The sequence below is a fragment of the Quercus robur genome, chromosome 3 (genome assembly GCF_932294415.1).
Source record: "Quercus robur chromosome 3, dhQueRobu3.1, whole genome shotgun sequence".
NCBI lineage: Eukaryota > Viridiplantae > Streptophyta > Magnoliopsida > Fagales > Fagaceae > Quercus > Quercus robur.
Genome location: NC_065536.1, coordinates 29,774,977 through 29,801,843, shown reverse-complemented (window position 1 = coordinate 29,801,843; position 26,867 = coordinate 29,774,977). Strand labels below are relative to the sequence as shown.

Sequence of the window (26,867 nt, the reverse complement as noted above, 5' to 3'; positions counted from 1 at the left end):
GTTTGACATATTACTTGAATTGGTTAAGTTGTAATTTGGGGGTCTAAACGTTCAAGGGTGTTTATACACATTTTTGAACTTTCAGGATGCTGTTGAGATTGGTTGGACTAGACCTGAGGCAGCAAAATCCACATGGGATAAGGCAGCACTTGCTGCATCTAATGCTAACAGTAAAGCACTCAATGCTATTTTCTGTGGTGTGTCTCAAGATGAATTTCACAGGATTTCTCACATTACCGTTGCCAAAGAAGCATGGGAGATATTGGAAACCACCTACGAAGGCACGAAGAAAGTGAAAGATACCAAGTTGCAAATACTGACCACTCGGTTTGAGGAGCTCAAAATGAGTGAGGATGAGTCATTTGACTCTTTCTATGGGAAGCTAAATGAGGTGGTTGTCAGCAAGTTCAATTTGGGGGAGAAAACGGAGGATTCTAAAATTGTAAGGAAGATCCTTCGATCATTGCCGGAAAGTTTTCGTGCTAAAGTGACAACGATTGAAGAGAGCAAGGACCTTGATGACATCAAAGTACAGGAGCTGGTTGGTTCTCTGTAGACTTATGAGATGTCACTGCCCAATCAACGGAAGAGTAAATCTCTTGCTCTTAAGACCATTAATGAGAAAGTGGAAGATCAAGACTCATCGGGAGAAGATGTGGTTGACAAAGATGTTGCATACCTTGTTAAAAATTTCAGAAAATTCTTGAAATTCAAAACTAATGGTAAATTTGGTGATAAAGGAAAATTCCAAAGTTCAGGAAGGGAGAAAAAAGAATTCAAAAGGAGAGATGGAAAAGAATCCCAACCTACACAAGGTGTCACTTGTTTCAAATGTAATGAGCATGGACACTTTAAGAAGGAATGTTCGAATTATTTGAAATTGAAAGGCAAAGTGTATGCCACGACATTAAGTGACTCGGATTCATCTGACTCAGAATCTGAAGAAAGCTATGATGGAGAGGGGAGCTACTCAGCTTTTATGACTATTGCTCATGTTGAGTCTTTAGAGGAGTTGAATCTGCTTGTACGAGACATTGGAGAACATAGCGATGAAGAATCACTGGGAATTGTTGAAGAATCAGATGCTGAAGAAGATGAAAGCACAGCCAATTTTCAAGAGAATTATAACTCACTCCTGGAGAAGTCGGGTGAGTACACAAGGGTGGCCAAGGCTGCTGTGAGAAAAATGAAGAAGGCAGAAGAGGACAACAAAAGTCTCCTAATCTGATATAGGGAGGCCAAATGCGAGATAGAAACACTGAATGGTGAGCTGTCCGAAACTTACACAAAAGTGAGATTTCTTGAGCAAGAGGTTGTGCAAGCAAATGCTAAAATAGAGAGGGTCACCACCAAGAAGCTAGATGATGTTATTTCATCTCAAAAGAGTTTTTCAGACAAATTCGGATTGGGATATACCGGAGGAAGTAGCTCATCTGAAAATGTCACTAAAGAAGTGAAGTTTGTGAAGGCTAAAGATCCAGTTGTAGTTGACCTTACTGCTGAGAAGCTCAAGATGGAGGAGAAGAAGAATGTGGAGAACCAACGGGTGTTGAATCCCCACAATCAGTATGTAGGCAGGTCTGAATCTCGTGTCAAGTCTCGTCCACGACCACAAAGAGGTCCTAGAGCAACTTATGTGTGTCATTATTGCGGACTTCAAGGGCATACTCGACCAAATTGCCAAAAGCTGAGAGCAAAGAATAGTGCAACTCCTCAGAGGTCAGGAGGACCTAGAAATGATAGAAGAAATTGGGCAGCTGAACAATCTAGAGATCAGAATGGTGATCCCAGAATGATGAACGTGATGAAGATGATTGGTGCATTCACCAACTGCTTGGAAAGCTTCTCACGAAGGTTTGAAAGCCCTAACTCCCGTACCTAATCCTATAAGGAAATCACCCCAAACGCAAGTGACGTGTGGGTGAAAAAGGGTATTCATGCATAAGCAGTACAACATGTCCATGCATTAATACTTCCTATGCTTTGCGATGATGTTTGTTTGTTTGCTTGATGTTTTTGTTGTTGGTTGGTTTGCTTGTCTACTTGTGCATACTTTTAATTTATTTCGTTTTTGATCAATTTTTTTGGTGTCAAAAATCCAAAAATCACATAAAAAAATTAGAAAATCAAAAAGTTTGATTGACATTGTTGAGCTTTTGTCTCAAAACCTATTTTGCCTTGTACCTTTGTGCTAATGGCTTTGTGCATTTTCGAGCATTGCTTGTTTCTTTGCACTCATATCATTGTGGGAGAAATCTTAAAATCTATGTGATTGTTGTAAATAGATCTTCAAACTTGTCATGAATGATTAGTGAATGGTTATGATGATCTTGAGACATGCATAGACTTGTGTCTATATATCTTCACACTCTTTATTTTTGTTTTTGCTAAAAAGAGCTCACCAAATGTAAATCTCCAAATGAAAAGGGATTTTGAGCTGCAAAAGCCTGTCACACATTCTAGTATTCGACTAGGAAAAAGGGTAAGCGACCTTATATTAAAGAAAATGTTTATTCAAAAAGCCAAAGGCTTATTCATTAAGGTGAAATATCAAATATCACTCTCACAATTAGAAGTGATTGCCTCAAAAGATCAAAATGATCAAAGGTTATGATTGAAAGTGGAGTCAAATGTAAAGCTCCAAGATATGTTATCAAGTTTTGTGGGAGGTCATATATACATATTTCTATAATTGACATGGTTCACATGATCTAGTGCTAATCGTGTATGCCTTGGTTGAATTGATCATTGAAGCTTCACATTAGACTAAGGACTATCTCATTGTTGATATCCACACACAACACACAAGTTTATATTCAATAAATGCCATATTCATTTGTGTGATTGTACTTGATGAAATGTGTTTTCACATGCTCAATCTTTGTTAATTCAAATACAAAAAGATTTTTGAGTGTTTTAGGTGTTTTTGGAAAGTATTTTGTTTAAAAATCTGAAAATTTCAAAAATCTAGTTTTGCCCTGTTTTGGCGACTCAGTCGCGGGTATGTCAAGTCGCGAGCCTCAGTCGCGTCTTTGCGGGTCATTTTTGGCGACTTGTTCATGAGTGGAAGGTCCAGTCGCAAGGGTTACTCAGAGATTTTCGTGGCTCATCTCGTGATTCACTCGCGGGTAGACCTTCTAGTCGCGAAAGACACTTCGAAAAATTTTTCAAACTTTTGTCTTTGAGTGTTTTGACGGCTTGAACTAGCGACTTTGTGGCGACTCACTTAAGTCGCGAAAAACGCGTGTTTGGCAAAAATAGGGGTAGTTTTTAAATTTTTTTCAGTTTTTCCCTCGAACTTTTGTGACTGTTCATCTTCTTCCTCAACTGTCTCCTTCCCAAACACTCCGTGTACCCATTTTCAAACCTCATTGGTGCCTCATTTCATATCCAAATCATCAAGAAAAGGTATAGGTCTTGTTTTTCCTCATCTCATTTTCCCTATTTCATGGATGTTTTGCTTACCATTTGGATTGATATTGTGTTCGAATCATTCCTCTCTTTGTGTAATGGGTATGACTTGTTATGTTTGTTGTTGATTTCATCCGTTTTCATGTTGAGTGGTCACAATGTTCCTTTTCATTGTTCTGATTTTTGCCTGTTGTTGATTCTGAAAATATTTTGCTAAATGGGTTTGGTATTTTTGTGACTTGCTCTTTTCACTTATTTGTGTGTTGATGTTGGTTTACGGCATTGGTTTACTGTGCTTTTATGTTAACATAATGTGTGTTTCATAGCCATGTGCTCTTGTTTGGGTGGTCTGTTACTTCATTTTGAATTTTTTTTTCCCATGTTCATATCATATGTGGCATGTTTTATGATATTTGTCCTTAATGTTCGAATGCTGTATTTGTTTGCATTTTTATGATATCTGTTCTTAATGTTCGAATGCTGTATTTGTTTGCATATCATGGTCATGGTAAACTGTCTCATTGACAGTTCTGTTTGAATTTGTCTCTCTATGCCTTTTTGCGCTATCACCATTTTGCTGCACCTATCATATTGTGCTCCTTAGTATTGATGGAAGTTTGGTTGGGTCTGCACTATCATCAGTTTGTATTTAAGTATTGAAATCTTTGTTTCTCTCTTCTATTTGCATCGAATCATGTTGATATTTATCTTGTGTGGTACTGTTGTTGGTTCTTTACTGTGGGCCTATTCTCTTGCAGATGTCTCGTCGATCTTCCAGGGGTAAAGACATTGTTGCTGATGATCCAGCAACACCAGTTGCTAAAAGGACTCGACTATCATCACAGGCATCTCAAGACCCCAATGAGGAGAGGTTCAGAACTCTGCTTACCTCACACATCTACTCAAACATCTTTGACAAGTCAACTCCTATAGTGGAACGGGTGGTGGAGTTTAACACCTTAGGGACCACTTTTATCCCTCGAATCTTTGAGAAACGAGATTGGGCAAACTTGTTCGGGAACTTTGATGATCCAATGGATGAGCTGGTCAAAGAATGCTTCTCCAATGCAACTGATCTTGGAGCTGAACTTATTTTCTGGGTCAGAGGAAAAGAGTTTGGCATTTCCCCAAACTCCATCGCAGATCTTCTCGGCATCACTAGACCTCAGAATGTGGATCTAACTCCTTACGATGATCGAACTCCAGAGGTTGAAGAAATTCTACAAATCCTAGGATCTGATCATGAAGTATCCAATACAGGAACATCCATCAGCACCGCAAAGTTTGCACCAGAGCTGACCACACTGAAGTTGATCATGTTCACTAATCTCTACCCACTGTCCAACACTACATTCATCAATCTTGGGAGAGCTTTATTCCTTTGTGATCTTATTACAGGAGCCCCTCTTGATATATGTGCTCACATCTATTACACCTTGAGGAAGACCGCAGTTCAAACTGCAGCTCGAGGAATCATTCCATTTTGCAGTCTCATCATGAAGCTCATTCTTCGTGAAGGCATTGTTCCTCCTACTGATGGCAAAATGTTGACCCGTCAGCGCCCTATTTCCATGTACACTCTTCAAGCTAGCAGAAGTCACTCCTCTAAAACATCAAAGAGTGCACACATCTCTCCAGTTACTCCATCTGCCCATGAGTCAGAGACACCTGCACATACCACATCTACTTCGCATGCTGTTCCTGAATTTCCACAAGCTAGTACCCCGCAAGCACAGACTACTTCTCATACTGATAGAGTGGGCCGTTTACTTGAGCATATTTAGAAACGCATTGATGAGGTTGTGGCACTTCTCTACTCCACAAACAACCATGTCCAAATGCGTCTCGGACAATGGAGAATCAACTCGACGCTATTCAACAAAAGTTGGACGACAGCCTTTAGCTATTCGTGCCAAAAAGGGGGAGAGCATTCAGTAAGGGGGAGAAAGTTCAAAGAGAAGTGTGCATAGTGATAGGGGGAGTACACACATACACACATACTTTTGTCATACTTTTGTTTTTAAGTCTGATCCTCTAAACTTATAGGTTTATGTTTTTGGACTTGGTTTGATACACTGTGGTTTTGGTGTATATTTGTTTCTAACTCATAACTTATACTCTTGGTTTAATCTTTTATATATTTTGTTGATGTTAATTCAATTTAATATTGTATTTTGTACCCATGTGCTTTTGTAAGCTTTTAGGATTAATGTTTTATGCATATTATGTAGGCTTTATTGTATGTACCTTGCTTAATGCAGCCTTTTATGCTATGTTGAAATCAGTACTTATATCTAAATGTCTTACATTTTGATTTATGCACTGTCACTCTTGTGCCCTTGTAGGATTGTTCTTAGATGCATATACTTAGTGTATTATGCATTGGTTAAGTATTGAGCATACAAGTATCTTGCCTTGTGCTTGTTAACTTGTATGTCCTTGTGTTCATTCCAAGTGTGAATGAGCACTGTGATCACTACCTTGTGGTGTTCACTTGGTTAATCAAGCCATGGTTTGTTTCTTAACTCCATCTTTGCTTGATCACCTTTAGCTTGTTTCATATGCATTTCATGTTTTCTGCATACAATGATCATGGTGTATTGTTGTGTTTCAGGAGTTTCATGTTCTTATGATTCAAGTGCTTCACAGCTTCTATTGTTAGGTGTGAGTGAGTTTTGTTCAACTATTCCCAACTCACATGTTAAGTCTAGAGTCTGTTTTAGGGTTTTGTCACGGAATAGCCAAAGGGGGAGATTGTAAGGTTGAATTTATTCAACCATCTAATTGGCTTTATTCCGTGCCAAATTTGCTTGTATTTCAGCATTTAGTAACCCTGTATTTAGGTGGGCTTGTTGTAAGGGTAGTGAGTAAGATTGAGTGAAGTTTGCTCAAGAGTGTGCAAGAAAACAGAGACTCGCGGCTTGGCCTCGCGGGTGACTCGCGGCTGCAAGCCGCCAGACGCAGCACACGTGCCAAGCATACTGGAAGGTGAACAGTCATGCAAGCTGGAGCACTACAGGACAAAACAGGACAACTGGTCATACGATTATATCGCGACTGGATCTCGCGACTTAGTCAAGCCGCGAGGTCAAGCTGCGAGCCACCCCTGTTTTTGTAAAACCTGACGTTTCACATTCCTCTCCCACTCCAGTATAAATACCCCTTTTACCCACAATTGTAAGAGAGCTTCCAAAGAGAATTTTGTGAGAGAAACCCTAAAGAAAAACAAGATTGATTCACCCACAATTCTCTTCAAATTCCTCAATTCTCTTCCTCTCCATTGTCAAATCCTTGAGAGGCATTTTACCAAACCTTGTTCTCACCATTTTCATTACTGTGAGAGAGCTATTTGGATTTCTGCGAAGCAGTTAGAAAGGAACCAATCTTCATTGGTTGATGCTACGGTCTAGTAGCGGAATCCGAGAAGCTAGAAAAGAAAAAGGTTCGGCGCAACCTTGTTGGAGCAAGAAGCTTGGAGGGCTTAGGTGCACTGGGTAGATTAGGCTTGGAGGGTCTATTGCTGTCCATGTATCCCAAATATATTTTCTAGTGGATTGTTTACTGCTTGGAGGGCGGCGGAGAGGTTTTACGCCAAGGGCTTCGGTTTCCTCTTCGATAACACATCGCGTGTTGCCTTTGTGTTTGCATCTTCCTTCCTCTTTATCTTTGCCTTTTCATTATCTGCTGTGGGTTGTGATTTTAATTTGGCTTAGATAGTTTTACCAATTCCATATTATAGCTTATGTTAAGTTTCCGCACACTAGTTGTTTGACATAATGCTTGAATTGGTTAAGTTGTAATTTGGGAGTCTAAACGTTCAAGGGTGTTTATACACATATTTGAACTTTCAGACATATATGACATTTATGGGTCATATGCATGGTAATCAATATCCAGATTTGGATCTTAAGATCCCACATACCTAAAACGTCTTGGATCTCACAAGGATCTCTACTAAAGTGAAATCCACATGGGATCCCATTTAATACAATCCGATTAAGTTATATAACAAATAAATATTCATTTTATTTTAAATTTGTCAAATACCTTTTATATCTAACCTAGACTTGTATGTGTGAGAGAGGAAAAGACTCAAAACATTGAACCAAATGAAACAAAAAGTCAATATTTAATTTGTTCTTATCTCCAATGTGGCACTTGAGAATATTTCAATTCTCTTTGTAAATAGATAGATAGATTATAAATAGATAGATTGAGAGAGAGAATGTGTAACAGTTCAAAGACAAACAATTGAACATTTTTAAGTATTACAAAGGGGACGACCAAAGCTAGCAATATCATTGCACACCGCAAACCAGCAACCTACTTCAAGTATTAGTTAGTTATGGCGTTGCCTTGTGTCAGAGGGAGGAGGTGGTCAAGGGCAGTAAAGATGACCTTGTGCTTGTGCTTTCTCATACCAATGGTAGCAACTGGAATTGGAAACACTAACATCATCTTTGGTCAGAAACAAAAATTGGATATTCAACAGCAGTTGAAGCGCCTCAACAAGCCAACTCTTAAATCCATCAAGGTTATTAATTACTTCATATAACATTCTTTTTTATGCTCCATTTGTTTTGAAGTAAAATAGTTTCTGGAAATTATTTTACCATGTTTGTTTGGGTGTAAAATTTGGTTAGCTGTAAAATATTTTATAGTCAAACTGTAAAAAAAAACCCCTCCCAAGCATAAAATGTTTTACTCCTAAATGAAGTATAAAACATTTTACGCTTCTCTTTCACACAACTACCCCCCCCCCCCCAAAAAAAATCTCTCTACTCTCTATCTCTCTCTCATGAGTAAAACAGGTCTCTTCCCTCTCACTCTCAAGTTCTCTCTTCCCACAAACCAAAGCCACTCATCACTCTCAGGTTCATTGACACCACTCATCTCTAACACCACTCATTGCTGACTCAACCTCAACCATCGTCAGCTCCAACCTCCGATTATCAGTTCAACCTTCTTCTTTTTTTGTTTTTTTCAAATCCAATCATTCAATTCACTATCCTCAATCACCACCTCCACCTCCACCATCCTCGACTCACCCACTGATTCTCAAATCGGTATTTTTCTACCACTATGTGGGTTTATCGATTTGGGTTTTTGGCTGGTTTGTGGGTTATGGTGGGTGGCAGGTAGCTAGGTTTTATGGTTGCAATGGGTGGTTGAGATTTGGGGTGGGTTCTGCATGGCTTTGCACCATGATTTCTCTTAGATCTTAATTGCTCTTCCCCTTTTTTTTTAAAAAAAAAAAAAAATTTCTGGTAATTTGTTGTGTGTGATTGATGGTTGATAAATTTGATTTGTATATTATTGAATTTGAGAATTGTGTTTAACATGTTGAGAAGTTTGAGTTAGGGTATGAGAATTTATGGTTTGATTCATGTTGGGTTTTGATTAAAATTTGAGAATTGAGTTTGAGTTGTTCAGAATTTTGAGTTTGGGTATAAGAATTTCTAGTTTGATTCAGGGTTGATTTTTGATTGAAATTTGAGAATTTGAGTTTGTTTGTTGAGAATTTTTGAATTTGACATATGTGTTAAGAGTTAAAAAAAAACATGCATCTAACAATTAGATTTTTAAAATATGTAGCAATATTTATTTTTTTTAAAGGAAGTTGTTGCCTTAAGCTATAACCAATTTTGTAGCCAAACTTTGTCCTTTTATATATTCCCACCTTCTTTTTCTCTTCCTTTTAGCTCTCTCTCTCTCTCTCTCTCCTTTTTTTTTTCTTCCTTCTCTTTGGGGTAAGCAAAGTTTGTGTTCTATATAGTATTTTCAGCTTTAGTCCTAAAATAATTATTCTCTTTTGTGTGTTATGGTGTCTCCATGACTCCCGCATTTACTACTTTTTTATGATCTTAAACTGAAATCTATCTGTGTGTGATGAGAAAATGTATCTGATACAGAGCCCAGATGGAGATATAATCGACTGTGTACATATCAAAAACCAACCAGCTTTTGATCATCCTTTCTTCAGGAATCATACAATTCAGGTGACTAGGTAGTTAAATTAAGTAATTGATTATTTGGAACCGCTAATAATTTGATCCCTATTATATGTATGGTATGGTATGGGGTTCGATTTGTGCATATATGCCTTAGATGAGACCAAGTTTTCACTCGGAAAGGCTTTCATTTGACGACGTCTCTTCAAAGTCCGAGTCCGAAATTACTCAATTATGGCACTAGAATGGAATGTGTCCTGAAGAAACTATTCCCATCAGAAGAACTAAAGAAGAAGATTTATTAAGGGCAAGCTCTGTAGCAAATTATGGAAGGAACAAATAACCTCAGTTTGATACCACGGACACCACTAAAATTGCTTTCCAAGAGGTACAACTTAATAGGTTTGAACTCAATGATATCTACTACTACTACTAAGTAAGGACACTCAAGAAGTCGACACTCACAACCTTCATGTTTTTTTGGTTGAGTTTCTAGAATGTAATAGTTTTTGTGACAGAAGATAATTATTATGGAACTAAGGCAACCATAAACACTTGGAAACCAAAAATCCAGGAACAAGCTGAGATCGGCTTGTCTCAACTCGAAATCCTAGGTGGTAATGCTCCTACAGAGTATAATAGCATTTGAAGGTTCAAAAACGTGTATAAAAACACTTTTGAACGTTTAGACCCCCCAAATTACAACTTAACCAATACAAGCAATATGTCAAACAACTAGTGTGCGAAAACTTAACATATGCTATAATATGAAATTGGTTATAAACTATCTAAGCCATAACAAAATAAAATCCACAGCAGATAAATATGAAGGCAAAGATAGAGAGGAAGGAAGATGCAAACACAAAGACAACACGCGATGTGTTATCGAAAAGGAAACCGAAGTCCTCGGCGAAAAACCTCTTCGCCGCCCTCCAAGCGGTAATCAATCCACTAGAAAATACAGTTGGGATACAAGGACAGCAATAGACCCTCCAAGCCTAATCTACCCAGTGCACCTAAGCCCTCCAAGCTTCTTGCTCCAACGAGGTTGCACCGAACCTTTTTCTTTTCTAGCTTCCCGGATTCCGCACCTAGACCGTAGCATCAACCAATGAAGATTGGCTCCTTCCTAACTGCTTCCCAGAAATCCAAATGACTGTCTCACAGTGATGAGGATGGTGAGAACCAGGTTTGGTATAATGCCTCTCAACGATTTGACAATGGAGAGGAAGAGAGTAGGGGAATTTGAAGAGACTCTAAGGTAGAGATTGTGGGTGAAGCAATCTGGTTTTTCTTTAGGGTTTCTCTCTCAAAATTCTCTCTGGAAGATCTCTTTCAATCGTGGGTTAAAGGGGTATTTATACTGGAGTGGGAGAGGAATGTGAAACGTTAGGTTTTACAAAACAGGGGTGGCTCGCGGCTTGACCAAGTCGCGAGATCCAGTCGCGAGTTAACCGTATGGCCAGTTGTCCTGTTTTGTCCTGTAGTGCTCCAGCTAGCATGACTATTCATCTTCCAGCATGCTTGGCACGTGCGCTGCTTCTGGCGGCTTGCAGCCGCGAGTCCACCCGCGAGTCCCAGCCGCGAGTCTCTGTTTTCTTGCACACTCTTGAACAAACTTCACTCTATCTCACTCACTACCCTTACAACAAACCCACCTAAATACAGGGTTACTAAATGCTGAATTACAAGCAAATTTGGCACGGAATAAAGCCAATTAGATGGTTGAATAAAATCAACCTTACAATCTCTCCCTTTGGCTATTCCGTGACAAAACCCTAAAACAGACTTTAGACTTAACATGTGAGTTGGGAACAGTTGAACAAAACTCACTCACACCTAACTCTAGAAGCTGTGAAGCACTTGAATCATATGAACATAATACTCCTGAAACACAACAATACACCATGATCATTGTAAGCAGAAAATTATAAATGCATATGAAACAGGCAAATATGAGATCAAGCAAAGATGGAGTTAATAAACAAACCATGGCTTGATCAACCAAGTGAACACCACAAGGTAGTGATCACAGTGCTCATTCACACTTGGAATGAACACAAGAACATACAAGTTAACAAACGTAAGGCAAGACACTTGTATGCTCAACACTCAACCAATGCATAACACACAAGGCATATGCATCTAGGAACAATCCTACAAGGGCACAAGAGTGACAGTACATAAACCAAAATGCAGAACATTTAGATTAAAGTACTGATTTCAACATAGCATAAAGGCTGCATTAAGCAAGCTACATACCATAAAGCCTACAAACTATGCATAAAACATTAACCCTAAAAGTCAAAAACGTGTATAAAAACACTTTTGAACGTTTAGACCCCCAAATTACAACTTAACCAATACAAGCAATATGTCAAACAACTAGTGTGCGGAAACTTAACATATGCTGTAATATGAAATTGGTTATAAACTATCTAAGCCATAACAAAATAAAATCCACAGCAGATAAATATGAAGGCAAAGATAGAGAGGAAGGAAGATGCAAACACAAAGACAACACGCGATGTGTTATCGAAGAGGAAACCGAAGTCCTCGGCGAAAAACCTCTCCGCCGCCCTCCAAGCGGTAATCAATCCACTAGAAAATATAGTTGGGATACAAGGACAGCAATAGACCCTCCAAGCCTAATCTACCCAGTGCACCTAAGCCCTCCAAGCTTCTTGCTCCAACGAGGTTGCGCCGAACCTTTTTCTTTTCTAGCTTCCCGGATTCCGCTACTAGACCGTAGCATCAACCAATGAAGATTGGCTCCTTCCTAACTGCTTCCCAGAAATCCAAACGACTGTCTCACAGTGATGATGATGGTGAGAACCAGGTTTGGTATAATGCCTCTCAACGATTTGACAATGGAGAGGAAGAGAGTAGGGGAATTTGAAGAGACTCTAAGGTAGAGATTGTGGGTGAAGCAATCTGGTTTTTCTTTAGGGTTTCTCTCTCAAAATTCTCTCTGGAAGCTCTCTTTCAATCGTAGGTTAAAGGGGTATTTATACTGGAGTGGGAGAGGAATGTGAAACGTCAGGTTTTACAAAACAGGGGTGGCTCGCGGCTTGACCAAGTCGCGAGATGCAGTCGCGAGTTAACCGTATGGCCAGTTGTCCTGTTTTGTTCTGTAGTGCTCCAGCTAGCATGACTGTTCATCTTCCAGCATGCTTGGCACGTGTGCTGTTTCTGGCGGCTTGCAGTCGCGAGTCCACCCGCGAGTCCCAGCCGCGAGTCTCTGTTTTCTTGCACACTCTTGAGCAAACTTCACTCTATCTCACTCACTACCCTTACAACAAACCCACCTAAATACAGGGTTACTAAATGCTGAATTACAAGCAAATTTGGCACGGAATAAAGCCAATTAGATGGTTGAATAAAATCAACCTTACAATCTCTCCCTTTGGCTATTCCGTGACAAAACCCTAAAACAGACTTTAGACTTAACATGTGAGTTGGGAACAGTTGAACAAAACTCACTCACACCTAACTCTAGAAGCTGTGAAGCACTTGAATCATATGAACATAATACTCCTGAAACACAACAATACACCATGATCATTGTAAGCAGAAAATTATAAATGCATATGAAACAGGCAAATATGAGATCAAGCAAAGATGGAGTTAATAAACAAACCATGGCTTGATCAACCAAGTGAACACCACAAGGTAGTGATCGCAGTGCTCATTCACACTTGGAATGAACACAAGAACATACAAGTTAACAAACGCAAGGCAAGACGCTTGTATGCTCAACACTCAACCAATGCATAACACACAAGGCATATGCATCTAGGAACAATCCTACAAGGGCACAAGAGTGACAGTACATAAACCAAAATGCAGAACATTTAGATTAAAGTACTGATTTCAACATAGCATAAAGGCTGCATTAAGCAAGCTACATACCATAAAACCTACAAACTATGCATAAAACATTAACCCTAAAAGTCAAAAACGTGTATAAAAACACTTTTGAACGTTTAGACCCCCAAATTACAACTTAACCAATACAAGCAATATGTCAAACAACTAGTGTGCGGAAACTTAACATATGCTATAATATGAAATTGGTTATAAACTATCTAAGCCATAACAAAATAAAATCCACAGCAGATAAATATGAAGGCAAAGATAGAGAGGAAGGAAGATGCAAACACAAGGACAACACGCGATGTGTTATCAAAGAGGAAACCGAAGTCCTCGGCGAAAAACCTCTCCGCCGCCCTCCAAGCGGTAATCAATCCACTAGAAAATACAGTTGGGATACAAGGACAGCAATAGACCCTCCAAGCCTAATCTACCCAGTGCACCTAAGCCCTCCAAGCTTCTTGCTCCAACGAGGTTGCGCTGAACCTTTTTCTTTTCTAGCTTCCCGGATTCCGCTACTAGACCGTAGCATCAACCAATGAAGATTGGCTCCTTCCTAACTACTTCCCAGAAATCCAAACGACTGTCTCACAGTGATGATGATGGTGAGAACCAGGTTTGGTATAATGCCTCTCAACGATTTGACAATGGAGAGGAAGAGAGTAGGGGAATTTGAAGAGACTCTAAGGTAGAGATTGTAGGTGAAGCAATCTGGTTTTTCTTTAGGGTTTCTCTCTCAAAATTCTCTCTGGAAACTCTCTTTCAATCGTGGGTTAAAGGGGTATTTATACTGGAGTGGGAGAGGAATGTGAAACGTCAAGTTTTACAAAACAGGGGTGGCTCGCGGCTTGACCAAGTCGCGAGATCCAGTCGCGAGTTAACCGTATGGCCAGTTGTCCTGTTTTGTCCTGTAGTGCTCCAACTAGCATGACTGTTCATCTTCCAGCATGCTTGGCACGTGTGCTGCTTCTGGTGGCTTGCAGCCGCGAGTCCACCCGCGAGTCTCTGTTTTCTTGCACACTCTATCTCACTCACTACCCTTACAACAAACCGACCTAAATACAGGGTTACTAAATGCTGAATTACAAGCAAATTTGGCACGGAATAAAGCCAATTAGATGGTTGAATAAAATCAACCTTACAATCTCCCCCTTTGGCTATTCCGTGATAAAACCCTAAAACAGACTCTAGACTTAACATGTGAGTTGGGAACAGTTGAACAAAACTCACTCACACCTAACTCTAGAAGCTGTGAAGCACTTGAATCATATGAACATAATACTCCTGAAACACAACAATACACCATGATCATTGTAAGCAGAAAATTATAAATGCATATGAAACAGGCAAATATGAGATCAAGCAAAGATGAAGTTAATAAACAAACCATGGCTTGATCAACCAAGTGAACACCACAAGGTAGTGATCGCAGTGCTCATTCACACTTGGAATGAACACAAGAACATACAAGTTAACAAACGTAAGGCAAGACACTTGTATGCTCAACACTCAACCAATGCATAACACACAAGGCATATGCATCTAGGAACAATCCTACAAGGGCACAAGAGTGACAGTACATAAACCAAAATGCAGAACATTTAGATTAAAGTACTGATTTCAACATAGCATAAAGGCTGCATTAAACAAGCTATATACCATAAAGCCTACAAACTATGCATAAAACATTAACCCTAAAAGCTTACAAAAGCACATGGGTACAAACACATTATATTGAATAAAAACTTAAACAATATAAACTAAAAGTGCTTAAAATTTCTCCCCTTCAAAGTGATGAGAAGCTGTGATGCACTTGGAACATATATATACTTGTACCCTGAAACACTTGCACAAAACACATTAGACCCTCAAGGTAAAGCAAGTAATAAATGACAAGTATAATATAACAAGTATAGAAATGACAACAATGATCACATAGCAAAGCAAATGATCATCTGAACATGCATTCAATGAAGCATAATAACATAGGGATATATGCATGTCCAAAGCACAAACATGATGCAATGAGAACACCAAAGCATAACACAAAGCACCATAAAGCCAACAAGAAAACAAACAGAACAAGGTTTTCTAGTTAACACAATGTCTTCTCCCCCTTGGTATATGCATCTCCCCTATGGAATATCTCTCCCCCTACAAATGTGCATGAGAAATAGAATTTCTCCCCCTAAGGATGTGCACAAGAGTCATATAGAAATGACAAAATACTCCGAAACATTCTCTAGAGTATACTCTCCCCCTTTTTGTCAGGAATAGACAAAGGGTCAAGAAGAAACGAGGGCAAGAGAAGAAGGTATGAACAATGCTAATGATGCATGAGAGGTGCAAGATGAATGAGAAAATGAAGCTCAAACCTAAGACAAAGTAACATGCTACAAAGCATAAGGTAAGCATGACATGCTAGCATGAAGAAATAAGGTAAAGACCAATGCATGACAAGGGTAACAAAAGTGTGTGCAAGAGGTGGCTAAGTGCATGCATGACCAATGCATGAAAAATGCACATGTGGGGCAAAGTGTGTAAAATACACAACTAATGAACCAAACATGTTCCTAACGAGGAAACATGAGAAACCCCAAAGTTTGGTACTCATCGGAGTCCAAACAAGCGAGAAAATGTCTAAGAGGCATTTTATCAAACACCTAGCATGCACACTATGAACAATAATGTGAAACAATGCATGAACACCATGAAATCCACCCTTCATACATGTTCTTTCTGCCACAAGGGGCCAACATCCAATGCATATCAACAAAAAGAAACCAATCCCATAAAGAAATTTGACAAAAATTAAGTTTTCCCAACCCCAATGATAAAAATCCCAACCAAGAGCACAAAGCTCTCCAAAACATAATCCAAGGATCAAAAAAAATGAAAAGAATTGATAATTACCTTAGAAATGTTAATGGAATGAAAAACCACTCAAATTGGTTGGATTTTGATGTAAAAATATTGAAAGAGGGGTTTTAGAGAGGATGGGAGAGGTTTAAAACAAGTTTCCCACAAAAAGCCCATTAAAAACTTGTTTCTGGGCGATTCGTGACTGGGCGAGTCGCGAGGTTCAGTCGCGAGCAAGCCGCGAGCCGCGAGTTTCAGCCGCGAAAATTTTCGCGAGTCGCGAGTGAGCCGCCAGTGAGCCGCCAAAAGCTTCTGGATGAACTCGCGACTGGGGTTTCGCGACTGGCAAGTCGCCAGCTGAGCCGCGAAAAACTCTGACACCTGTTTTTCAATTCAGAACATGTTTAAACATTGAAAAACAAAGTAAGCACTAAACATAAACACAAAAAGTGATAAAAATCACTTCCAAAAACATATAAAATGATCAAAAATCTTTTTGGGATTAATTCATATAAGATTGAGCACACACACATCACATTTAGACAAGTACAATCTAACAAATGAATAAGACATTCATTGAACATTAGGCATGTGTGTTGTGTGTGTGTATCAAATGTGGAATAGTCCTTAGTCTAGAGTGAAGCTTCAATGATCAATTCAATCAAGTCATACACAACTAGTACTAAGTCAAGTGGTCTATCTCAATTATAGAAGTGAACATATATGACCTCCCACAAGAAAATGATTACATAAGATTGAAGCTTTTCATTTGGCTCCTTACAATTCATATCATTTGATCATTTTGAATCAATACAACTCATTTTGAGCAATACATCTCATTTTTGAGATTGATGCCTGAAATTTTTGATATTTCACTTTGAAGAACAAGCCTTTGGCTTTTTGGGCATCATACATTTTCATATAAGTCGCTTTCCCTTTTTCCTAGTCGAATACTAGTATGTGCGATGGCTTTTGCAGCTCATTATCTCTTTTCATTTTGAGATTTACATTTATTGAGCTCTTTAAGCAATAAAAATAAAAGAGTGGGAAGAGATATAAGCACAAGTCTACGCATGTATCAAAACTAACATGACTATTGACAAATCATTCATGACAAGCTTGAAGATCGATTTACAACAATCACACAAAGATGTCAAGATTTTTCCCACAAAGATATAAGTGCAAAAACTAACAAGCTAAGCTCGTAAATGCACAAAGCCATTTGTACAAAGGTACAAGGCCAAACTCACATGTGATATGTGCTCAAACATATACGATCAAACTTTTTGAATTTTTCACTTTTTATGTGGTTTTGGATTTTTACTCACACAAAATAGAAACATAAAAGTAAGATAAAAAACGAAACAATGCATACAAATAAATGCTAGATGCACAAAATGCATGAAGATATGACATTTAATGCATGAAGGGTCCTACAAAGATCGAAAGAATTAGATCAAGGACCAAAAGAGCAAAAGCTCAACCATAGGAACCCTTCCTCATCCAAACGGAATGATTGTTTGGAATGAGTGTCTCATGAGAAATGAGACGAGGGTTGGAAGAATGAGAACTGGAGATGCACATAGTCAAGGATTTAAGAGCATTAAACACTTTCTTTAACAACATGTTATTTTCACTTAAAACCAGTTTACTCTTTTTAGCACAACTTCCAAAAAGCTCAAGTTTTTCTTTTCTTTTGATTTTTTTAAAAGCATGAAACTTAGAGCATTGAGGTCTTACATGACCAAAGGCACCACAATGGTGACACACAATGTGTTTAGGTCTACTAGGCTTTTTGGGAAGAGATCTAGCAACACAGGTTTGTTCTCTTTTTAACTTGGGGCATTGGGGTCTTATGTGACCAATCACACCACAATGGTGGCAAGTTGGAACAAACTTAGATCCATCCAAAGCCTTAGGTTGAGACCTAAATAGAGGCTTTGACTTAACAGCCTTTCTCTCCACCTTTTGATTTCTTTTATGTGGACGAATGTACACCGATTTGTCCTTTACGGTAGAACACACACTAGGCACAAAATCGGGTACCACAACATGATTGCAACAAATATTATCATCCATTTTATCAATGGGTTCAGCAATCAAACACTTGGCATGCATCTTAAGAGATTCATTTTCACATTTAAGATCATCAACAAGTTTGTTAGACAAAACAAGTTTAGCATCCAAGTCCATATTCAAACATTCAAACTCTTTCAGCTTTTCAAGAGAAATTTCAGCAAGTTTTTTATATTTCTCAACCAATTTGTTGGATTCATTGAGCTTAGCAATCAAATCATCCTTTTCACAAAATAACTTGCTTAAATTCTTTTGAAACTTCTTAGCATTTTTCTTCAAGAGTTTGTCAACAACACCCATGGATTCAAATAACATGTCATCACACTTATGAGGATTAACACTCATAGAGGCATTTTCACAAACATGTGGCATGTTACATTCATCACCAACCAAATCATGCAAAGAGGCATATAAAGCACAATCCATGGCAAATAAACACAAGGGGTCAAGGATCACACTTAGGTATTTAAACCACAACAAGTGTACCCGCTCTGATACCAATTGAAGGTTCAAAAACATGTATAAAAACACTTTTGAACGTTTAGACTCCCAAATTACAACTTAACCAATACAAGCAATATGTCAAACAACTAGTGTGCGGAAACTTAACATATGCTATAATATGAAATTGGTTATAAACTATCTAAGCCATAACAAAATAAAATCCACAGCAGATAAATATGAAGGCAAAGATAGAGAGGAAGGAAGATGCAAACACAAAGACAACACGCGATGTGTTATCGAAGAGGAAACCGAAGTTCTCGGCGAAAAACCTCTCCGCCGCCCTCCAAGCGGTAATCAATCCACTAGAAAATACAGTTAGGATACACGGACAGCAATAGACCCTCCAAGCCTAATCTACCTAGTGCACCTAAGCCCTCCAAGCTTCTTGCTCCAACGAGGTTGCGCCGAACCTTTTTCTTTTCTAGCTTCCCGGATTCCGCTACTAGACCGTAGCATCAACCAATGAAGATTGGCTCCTTCCTAACTGCTTCCCAGAAATCCAAACGACTGTCTCACAGTGATGATGATGGTGAGAACCAGGTTTGGTATAATGCCTCTTAAGGATTTGACAATGGAGAGGAAGAGAGTAGGGGAATTTGAAGAGACTCTAAGGTAGAGATTGTGGGTGAAGCAATCTGGTTGTTCTTTAGGGTTTCTCTCTCAAAATTCTCTCTGGAAGCTCTCTTTCAATCGTGGGTTAAAGGGGTATTTATACTGGAGTGGGAGAGGAATGTGAAACGTCAGGTTTTACAAAACAGGGGTGGCTCGCGGCTTGACCTCGCGGCTTGACCAAGTCGCGAGATCTAGTCGCGAGTTAACCGTATGGCCAGTTGTCCTGTTTTGTCCTGTAGTGCTCTAGCTAGCATGACTGTTCATCTTCCAGCATGCTTGGCACGTGTGCTGCTTCTGGCGGCTTGCAGCCGCGAGTCCACCCGCGAGTCCCAGCCGCGGGTCTCTGTTTTCTTGCACACTCTTGAGCAAACTACACTCTATCTCACTTACTACCCTTACAACAAACCCACCTAAATACAGGGTTACTAAATGCTGAATTACAAGCAAATTTGGCACGGAATAAAGCCAATTAGATGGTTGAATAAATTCAACCTTACAGCATTCAAGCTGGCTGGATGGTATATTTATTATTTAATTTCATCTTTACTTTTTTTCTTTTAGGCCCTTGCAAAACAATGAATTACTAATAATTTTACAAAAATTACTTGTGTGTAATAACAGGTCAACTATAATGTATATGGAGATTACAACTCTAGACTCTTCACTTTTTTCTATACTGTAGGTGTTTTAATTTTTTACTTCCCCACCATTATTGTTTCTGTTAGTTTTTAGACCCTTTAAAACAATTGATTTAACCTAAGTAATTAGCCAAATTGTTACTTAGTCCAATTAAACAAGTTTAGGTTATCACAATATCAAAGATCAAATCATGCAAAGCAGCGGAAAATAAATAACACAAGATATGATCACCTAGGAAACCAAACCGGTAAAAAACCTGGGGAGGATTTGACCTAGCTATCCTCAAGGTAAACTTGAATCCACTATCTTGAAAGAATCGAAGTTCATACAATAAGACTTACAAGCCCCCACGCTCGACTTCTTATTGCTACCCACCAGTAGAACTTACTGACACGACTACGTGCAAGCTCCGAATCCACGGACTCCTTCTTTCTTTGGCCTTTGCAAAACACAAACACCCCCGTTTGTGACTTTGAGATCCCACTCAAAGATTTAGCAACACAAACTCTCTTGTTTGTGACTCCAAGACCACCCTTGAAGGTTTAGATCATCAGCACCTTTAATGACAAGAGAAGGCAGTAACTTTTACAATACCGGATCTTGAGATTCTTCAAGGAATAGCACCGGTAGAAGACATAAGAGAGCTTTTTAGGAACAAAACCCGAAATACAAAAGAGGCACACTCTTTTCTCTCTAAAAAGCCACATAAAAACGTGCTTAGGGTTTCCTTTACATACTGGGAGAAGTAGATTAGAAACCCTAATCCTTAATGAGCTTGAACTGCTGTTTGGGCTTAATTAAAATTCTGCAGATACGAATTTCGATCGATCGAGCCTGTCTTTCGATTGATCGAACCAGACAGATTATGAAATCTTCTTCATGCAGCTTGTATGTTCTTGAATCTTGACTTGAATCACCTTGAGCATTGTCTAATAATACCTATAGACTCTAAGATCTATATCTAGACAAGTTTGTGTTCACGATTTGCCAATTGTTCTAAACATTTAGAACCTAACAGTTTCTTTTTACTGGTTTTCAAAAAATAGTCTTTTATTCATTCCTGCAGAAAGATAAAAATCAAACTAGGGGCTGCTACAATCTATTGTGCTCATCTGGCTTTGTTCAATTCAACAAGGAAATTGCGCTGGGTGGAAGCCTCAACCCTATTTCCGTCTATGCTGGTTCCCAATATGAACTCCACCTCCTTGTCTGGAAGGTAGTAAAAAATTTCAATTTAATTACTTTATCAAATACTTCTAATTTTTGGATACATATATATATATATATATATATATTATTATATCATACGTAGTTTTTCTATAATAAAAAAAATTCATAGTAACAAATCTTACAGATATGGCTCAAGGCCCAAGCCCTATTATATTCTTCTGGTTTTATTTGTAACAGTTTATGTTTGAAATTCATATTTCTCGGTTTATTTATTATTACATAAAACTTTTTAAATTTAAAGTTTCAAGTTTTTCTATACTCAATTAATTTTTACCTGACTTATTTTTTAAGACCGCAAATTTAAGTCTAGCTGTTCTGCACAAAAAAAGATTCATTTTTTTTTCCCTTTCAATAGAAATATATATCACACCTAAAATATAATGTTTTACCGATAGGTTTTTATTCTCTCGCATATACTTGGTTTTTATTCTCTTACTTATACTTTTTACATTCATTTTTTCACATTTATTTTTATGTTTTAAATATAGATATATAAATATATATGTATATATATATATATTTTAAATATGTATATTGTCGCATCAATTACAGGAATGTGTATGCACATAAATAAGTGAAAGAATATTTAACCTTCATACCTTCATTCATCATTCAAAATAATACGAACTGATTTGCATGGCATGTACAATGAGGTAGGACATCAAAGGAGGAGGAGACTGGTGGTTGCAAGTTGGGAATAAGTATCTAATGGGATATTGGCCTGCCTCCCTATTCGTATCCCTATCTAAAAGCGCTTCACAAATCCTATGGGGAGGATTGGTACTAAACCAACAAAAAAAATGGGCAGCACACCTCCACACAAATGGGCATCGGTCATTTCCGTGAAGAAGGGTTCAGCAGGGCTAGTTACTTCACAAATCTCCAAATTATTGATGGTTCAAACATTCTCAGGTTTCCCAAAAAAAGTTACAGTTTCGTTATGAAACCAAATTGCTATAATGTCACAAATTTTATAAACAACTTTTACTATGGTGGTCCTGGTAGAAACCCTAATTGTCCATGATCATTTAGATTACTGTTTCAAATTTAGGGAGAAAAAATAAAAAATAAGAAGAGGATTCTTATTTTTTGTATTCTCTTCATGTCACACCAAATGTACCAACAAGTCATATGTAATATGAAACTCTTTGATTCAATAAATGAAAATAAAAATTTATTATGTGGAGTAGTAAAATTTTGAAATTATGAAATTTAATATAGTGGAAGTTAATTGGTCTTAATTCTTATCAAAAGGGATTTAATTGTTGCAATTTTTTAATTCACCATCCGATCATGTTGCAATTATTTATTGCCCCTTATTAGGTTCTAAAAGTTTAGAACAATTGGCAAATTGTGAATGTTAGGTTCTAAAGTCTTAGGATTTTATGTATTTAGAACTCTAATTTGTATTGTTGGAAAACCATGATCAAAAAAATGTTTTAGAAGTGTTTTAGTCTAGCTCAAAGTTGTGATTTTATGTAAAGTTGGAATCGAGTTAAAGCAGAAAGCATTGTGCCTTCCGGCCTGGCTCGATAGATCGATCGAAAGACAGGCTCGATCGATCGAAGCTCGGGCAGAATGATTTTCTGCAGATTTTTCCAACTCAGCCCTAAGTATTTTAAAACGTTTTTAGGGTTTCTTATTTGTCCTAAGTATAAAAGGCAAACCCTAGCCACATTTTAATGTTGCTCATAATTGCAGTTTGTGTAAATCTCTTGTGAGATCGAGAGGAGTTTTCCTTTACACAAACTTAGGGTTTTCAAGGATAAGATCTATCTACGTCTTGTTGATCAATTCAGTTGCTGCCATTGAAGTTTAAAGAAAACACAAGTAGGTGTGCTTATATCTGGTGGTGAATCCAAGAAAGAAGGAGTCCGTGGATTTGGAGCTTGCACGTGGTCGTGTTAGTAAGTTCTACTGGTGGGTAGCAATAAGAAGTCGAGCGTGGGGGCTTGTAAGTCTTATTGTTTGAACTTCGATTCTTTCAAGATAGTGTATTCAAGTTTACCTTGAGGATAGCTAGGTCAAATCCTCCCCAGGTTTTTTACCGGTTTGGTTTCCTGGGTAATCATATCTTGTGTTATTTATTTTCCGCTATTTTGCATGATTTGATATTTTATATTATGATAACCTAGACTTGTTTAATTGGACTAAGTAACAACTTGGCTAATTACCTAGGTTAAATCAATTGTTTAAGGGGTCTAAAAACTATCAAGTGGTATCAGAGCGGTAGCTCTTTTGTTGTTGATCCTTTAATCACTAAACTGATCCTTGACCCCTATTGTCATGGAACACAGACACTCTCTAGTTATTCCTCCTCACTTTGATTGGAATAATTATGCTTATTGGAAAGTAAGGATGAGAGCATTCTTGAAATCCATTGATGAGAGGGTGTAGAACTCCGTTGAATATGGATGGGAGAAGCCCACTACTCCTGTTAGTGAGTGGGAAATTTCTCAAAAAGAAGTAGTTGCGTTTAATAGCAAGGCTATGAATGTGATCTTTAACGCAGTTTCTATGGAGGAATTTAAGAGAATCTCTAATGTTGAGGTTGCTCATACTGCTTGGAATATCCTCCAGACTATGCATGGAGGCACAAAGGCTGTCAAAATTAATAAATTGCAGTAATTGACTTCTAAATTTGAAAGCATTAGGATGTCTGATGATGAATCTTTTGATGAATTCTATGCTAAATTGAATGATATTGTTAATTCTGCTTTTAACTTGGGTGAAATCTATGATCAACCTAAAATTGTTAGGAAGATTCTTAGATCTTTAATTGAAGACTTTAGACCCAAGGTGACTGCCATTACTGAAAACAAGGATGTGGACTCCATCCCTATTGATGAACTTGTAGGATCTCTTCAATCTTATGAGTTGGATCTACCCAAAACTACCAAATCCAAATCAATGGCTCTTAAGTCAGTTGATGATATTGAAGGTGGTGGATTTGATGATGAGCTCTCTGCTACAGAGATTGCCTACCTTACCAAGAACTTTAGAAACTTTCTCAGGAATAGTAATAGAAAGGCAAGAGGCACAAACACTGTTGAACCTAGAAATTTTAGGAAGCATGATCCCATTAAGGTTAACAACAATGATAAACCTAGAGAAAAAGTAGGTCAATCTTCCAATAATTCCTTGGGCTCTCAGTGTTTTGGATGTCAAGGGTATGGACACATGAAATTTGAATGTCCAACCTATTTGAAGTCTAAGGGTAAGGTTGTGGTTGTAACCCTTAGTGATGGTGAAGTGTCTGATAATGAGTCTGATTGTGATGAGGATGGAAACTTCATTGCTTTCACCGCTACTGCTGTAGTTAATGAGAGCATATCTGTTGAAAAGAACCCTTCTGATGGGGAACTCTCTGAAGATGCAGATCTTCAAGAGGCCTATAATAAACTTTGCAAAGTTGTTGCAAAGGATGCTATGAATGTTGAACTTAGCCTGAAGAAAATTGAATCTCTTGAGTTTGAAAAGAAAAATTTGCTTGTTAAACTGTTTGATGCTAATGAACTTTTGAACAATGTGAAAACTGAAAATATGCTTTTGCTTGATAAAGTTAAATCTTTGGAACTTGATTTATCTATTGCTAGATTTGCTAGTTCTAAACTTGATCAAATGCTGAGTGTTCAAAAGTCTTCTTCTGAAAAAACTGGATTAGGTTATGTTGAAAGCATCTCTGTGTCCGCTCCCCATTCCACAAAGTTTGTTCCTTCATCTTCTTCTTCTGAACCTTCCGTGAGTGAGATAGTGAGTGAAATTGTCAAACCCCCTGTGAGTGAGGTTGTTAAACCCTTAGAAGGTTCATCATCTTGGAAGATTAGGGTTGATCTGAAAGAGTTTAAATCTAAGAAGCCTACCCTATCTAAGGACAAGACACATGATAAGCCTGCATGGGTTTGTCACTTTTGTGGAAAGTCTGGACACATTCGTCCAAATTGTTATAAGCTGCAAGCTGCTAAGAGAGCAAACAAACCAAAAGTACCTGTGCCTTAAGCACTTGATCCTATGGTACTTATTGGTGATTTGGTAAAGGCTTTAAACCTTTATTCCAATCCTGGAGTTGGAAATCATTCTCATGTGAATAAGAACTCCAATGCTCATGGTGCATCTAAAAGGTTTTGGATGCAAAAGACTTGAACTAACTGAGTCTTTCTAACATGGTCCTTGTGCTTCATTACTCTACTCTTTGTGACCATTGTTCTTTGGTTTTGTTTTTGTTTTTTATTTTTCTAGGATTTGCATTGCATAACATTCATGCATTTCATTCTAGGTGTGTCTTTTTAAAATAATAAAAAAAATTAAAAAAAAAAAAGAAGAGAAAAAGGAAGCAAATTTTGTTTTCTACTATTTTTCTTGGTTTTTGAGAACAAGGTTGGTCAATTTATTTTCACATAACATGTCTTTTGTACCTTGTTTAGCTTTGATGAGCTTATTTATTGCACTTTACTAGTTGAAGCTTTGTAGTGCATGTTGTGTGGGAAAGATGTGTATGGTGTTTGATTATTCTGTCTTAATTTTGATGTCACATGTTTTTAAATGTTTAACTTGAACTTTTAGAGAAAGGCATAAATAACCATCTCACCACTATTCACTAGTCAATCATGAACACATTAGTGCATATCATAAGATTTTGTGCTCGAGAAAGTGAAGCCTTGGTTTAAATTGCTTAATACTTAAAATCAAAATTGGTATGTACTATTAGGCTTGATGCCAAACTCACATGACTTAAAATTGGTATGTATATTATGAGGCATAAATACAAGAAACTTACATGATTACAAGTTTATGATCTAGGAGATGTGGGAGTTATATGATGTAACTCTTTAGGTGATAGTCTCTTTTAAATTCTTTGTGATGAATTTTGTAGACTTTATGATTGACTGCTATTCACATATCACCTCACATGTATCTCAAGCTTTTACTAGTTGCACACACTACACGAGTTACTCTTTGCTAAACATTGTACACGTTATTTTGTGTGTTTATGGTCTGACCAACCAAGTTTTGCAAATACTTTGAATTTTGTGCAAAGTTAATTTGTTGCTTGAAAATTTGTGGAGAATGCAAGAAATTTTGTTTTGGGGAATTTGGGCTTAAAATGATTGTTTTTGAAAATCATATCATCTCATTCTCATGCATTTTGTTCTTAAATTTCAATGCTTTGAGTTGATTCTAAATTTTTTCAAAAAAAAAACTGTGTTTTTCCTCAAAATTGGTGAGCCTCTGCCCATTTCGATTGATCCATTCTGTTTTTTGATCGATTGAAAATTTTTAAATTTGATAGAGAGAGCCTCTGTCTGTTTTGATCGATTGAAACTGTTTTTCGATCGATCGAACTTGTTTCAAATTGTTTTTTTAGAGTCTCTGTCTGTTTCGATCGATCGAGGCTGTTTTTCGATCGACCGAAACTCGTGAAACATGTTTTTTAAAAGGTCAGATTGTCTTTTTTCAAAAGGTTCTTTTTCAAAACTTTTCAACCTTTTCTCTCTCTCCGACTTGGCTAAGGCTCCACCATCAATTTTTTGTCGTTTTCCTCCAAGATTTTTGCAAGGTTTTTGTCCTTGAAGGCTGGTAAGTCTCTTTTGCCCTTCCTTTTGCATTTTATTTCATGTTTTCATGCATTTTTCATGCATTGTTGTGGGTATTTTCGGCACTTTCTAAATATTGGGGTTTTTGATGATTCAAACCTGTTTTGGTGAAATTGAT

The 26,867-nt window shown here is 37.8% G+C and overlaps 1 pseudogene; it reads left to right on the top strand.

Moving 5' to 3' along the window:
• The first annotated feature begins 7,834 nt into the window (after window positions 1-7,834).
• Window positions 7,835-22,179, top strand: LOC126719495 (uncharacterized; annotated as a pseudogene).
• The last annotated feature ends 4,688 nt before the right edge of the window (window positions 22,180-26,867 follow it).